This window comes from Schistocerca nitens, chromosome 9 (genome assembly GCF_023898315.1).
Source record: "Schistocerca nitens isolate TAMUIC-IGC-003100 chromosome 9, iqSchNite1.1, whole genome shotgun sequence".
Lineage (NCBI taxonomy): Eukaryota > Metazoa > Arthropoda > Insecta > Orthoptera > Acrididae > Schistocerca > Schistocerca nitens.
The window spans coordinates 439,321,739-439,325,227 of NC_064622.1; the positions used below are offsets into that span (position 1 = coordinate 439,321,739).

The following is a 3,489-nucleotide window of genomic DNA, read 5'->3' on the forward strand; positions in this document are numbered from 1 at the left end:
ACACACACAAGAAATCAACTGTTCGTCATTGCTACTACTACAGACAAACTCTACAGACCTCGTCCTTCACTAACAGAGAGAAATCTCAAGGTACTAAGTGTTGCTGGATACTTATCGGAGACTGAGTTGTTCTTCCTCGAATGTACTCTCAAGGAGACGGCACGACCGTGGGGTCGGGGATTTGTCCGAAATTTTGTGAGGTGAAAGAGGACCCCTAACACCTCAACTGGTTATTAGGACGCACTACTCGGAAAATCCCGGGAAAAATCAATCCAAAGTTTCTTAGGGGCCTTATGAGTATAAAATGTTAGTCCATTGCCGACCCGCCGTCTGGCCTACATGGTTAGCGCTCGGACCCTTACGCCAGAGGTCTGGGGTTCGATTCCTCCCCCGGCATTTTTTTTCCTTCTGTTGCTTGCAAAATTGCAGCGCATTGTTACAGTAGAATCGTGAAATTAATTCCCGCGAAAATTGTATAAAAATTCATTCTATAATTCACCGTCAATTGTCGTCACCAATATTCCGAGACATGATTCAATATGCCTGGTTTGCCTCAAAATTATCAGAAACTCAAAACATTTTCGTAAATGTTAATGGGGCATGTTTTTGTACAGATTTATTGCAAACGCCCTGTGATTGAAAAAAAATCCGCCTTTTTATGTTGCGCAAGATGTCGCAAAAATTATTGCTTTGTTTTTACGATAATAACCACTGCGTTTCTTGTTTATAATTATTATATGTATAAAAACTAAATGTTTCCCAATCGACTTTGTTATTCTGATTAAAAACCCAATGTTTCCCCTCATATAATCTACAATTAAAAATGGAAAACCCACCGCCATGAATTGTGTTGTTGGACAAAAAGAAAATAATTTTTAATCAATACTCTAACTAATTTGTTAAAGATAATGTAGGTTCGGGAAACTTTCTGAATAATTGGTGGAATAACAAAAGAAAATGAAACAGATGAAAATAAAGTGCTGGAGGAGTAATCGACCCCGAGACTTATGTCGTAAGACTCCGAGGCCTAAACATCTAGGCGGCGGCTCGGCAGCGGACTAACATTTTATACTCATAAGGCACCTAAGAAATTGGATCGATTTTTCCCGGGATTTTCCGGATAGTGCGTCCTAATATTGTAACCACTTAAGGTGTTAGAGGTCCTCTTTCACCACACAAAATTTCGGACAAATCCCCGACCCCACGGTCGTGCCGTCTCCTTGTCAGACGTCTCGTAGCTTTTACTGCATCAGCAGCAAAGAGTCATTCTGCAGTGACTTGTTACCGACGACGCAGAATGTTGTACTGCTCCCTAGCTGCTTCCTGGTGACCACTGTCTCGCCACCCCCTGCACTCGCCGTCAATATGCTGGTTTTTCAGGAACTTTTATGCGAGTTTCTTCCGTAGAGATGTTTCCCCTGACTCTTCCAGAAGGTTCTCAAACATGTGCCAGCGTCTGCTAACTGCCTTGGTGGCAGAGGGCATTGCCCTTGCATAGCCATTATTGCGTGGCCACTTCCAGCAGGTTGTTAACAAGAATGACTTCATACGGAGAGCTGGGCAACTTCCTGATGTCCGCCTGACATTACCCTTTTGCGTTGTGTTAAAATGTTATTCGTAATATAATTTCTCTCCTTTCCTTGCAACTGTACCACTTCTTTCATTAACAAAATTCTATAACCATGACAGGTATTCGAGCTACAAGATGGAGTTCCACTTCAAGAAATCCCGAGTTAACCGTAGCAAGCCAACGTATCACGGAGGTGGGGTGTTTTTTATGCCCAGCAAAAAATCTCGGTAGTTGTTGTTGACTTATATTAACAGCACTCCGTCTTCAGGCCACAAGTGGCCCATCGGGACCATCCGACCGTCGTATCCTCCTCAGCTGAGCATGTGGATAGAAGGGGCATGTGGTCAGCACACCGCTCTCCCGGTCGTTATGATGGTTTTCTTTGACCGGAGCCGCTACTATTCGGTCGAGTAGCTCCTCAATTGGCATCACGAGGCTGAGTGCACCCCGAAAAATGGCAACAGCACATGGCGGCCCGGATGGTCACCCATCCAAATGCCGGCCACGCCCGACAGTGCTTAACTTCGGTGATCAGACGGGAACCGGTGTATCCACTGTGGCATGGCCGTTGCCTATATTAACAGCATACTTTTTAAAGAGATACTGGTGGGTAAGTTGAGTCCAGAACGTGAAAATGCCTTTTAGCAGACTCTTAGAAATATCTACACATTTTCAATAACGTGTACGGCCAAGCTGGGGTTTTTTAAGATCACCAGAAAAAATTTAAAAATTGTAAAGTTTATTGATTGTTGTTGAACATTACTCGCAACATTGTTTTTAAAGAGGTACTGGTGTTAAGTAACGTCCTAAACCTAAAGAAAATTGGATCTGCTATTTCATTGTGGAAACATGTCTTCTTTTAAGACGTAAGTTTTTAAGTTCAGTTTAACTGAAAAATCTAAAACATTTATGGAGCCTGGTTGGGGAAATAGTTAAAACCTATATATATATATATATATATATATATATATATATATATATATATATATTTTTTTTTTCAAAATTTTAAAATATTAAATAACTGTCGAGATTACAATATTTTTCAATACGTGGACGTAAAGAACCCCTTTTACCCTGGTATTGCGATGGTTAAGAGCAAAAACAATTTGAGAGATAAATTTCGTACCCTCTGTTGGCTGTTGATAACGTCTACAGGGGGCGTTTCTCCACGCAACTGCCGCATAGTCCAGAACTGGGCGCAACTGTGGCATTTTCAACTCCGAGATCCTGTGGCATTATAGACGTCGGGTTTAGCAGCGGAATGTAGCTGTGACACCCGTCCCAGCGCCTTACCCCCCTCCCAGTTGTTCGACGTGTTGACGCCATGTTGGACGCCTATCGGTAGTATCATCCAGGTATTGCATGTGCACTTCCCCAGTTTAAAGCTCCATCTAGCATATCTGTTTGTTTCAAGTCCACTGGGACTGGGCGTCTCGTTACGACACGTGCTTGACTCTTCGCTGCGTTACAGGCCAGCCTCCATCTTGCCGCCCACGACGCCAAGCCGTCGCAGGCAGACTGGAATCTGCCCTACGTAAGCTGAACGGTAATGCTGCGCGTGAATGAATGGCAACTCCGCTGTGCACAGTCTATGGCGCCGACCTCTTCGGTACAGGCGCGGTATGACTCCTCCCCCCCCCCCCTCACCCCCACCCCTACAACTCGCTGATCCTTCCTCCGTTCGCACCCGGAGAGGTCAGTTCATTGTGGTTATACGATGTCTTTCTCCTCCTAAATAAAGGCCTCCCGTGATGCTGATTGGCTGCAGATCCACAAGAATCTTCTTGCACGTGAAAATCACCGCCTGGCGTTTGGCTGCGTTAAATTTGAGCCGCCATTTGACGGCCCGAAGCTCCCAGGACGTCGCAAGCCGATTGTAGGCGGTGACGCGTTAACCCGGCGTTAATGCTGCGTCCGTA

General features: G+C 44.7%; 1 pseudogene; it reads right to left on the reverse strand.

Moving 5' to 3' along the window:
- Nucleotides 1-2,025: 2,025 nt before the first annotated feature.
- Nucleotides 2,026-2,143, reverse strand: LOC126204599 (5S ribosomal RNA; annotated as a pseudogene).
- Between the last annotated feature and the right edge of the window lie 1,346 nt (nt 2,144-3,489).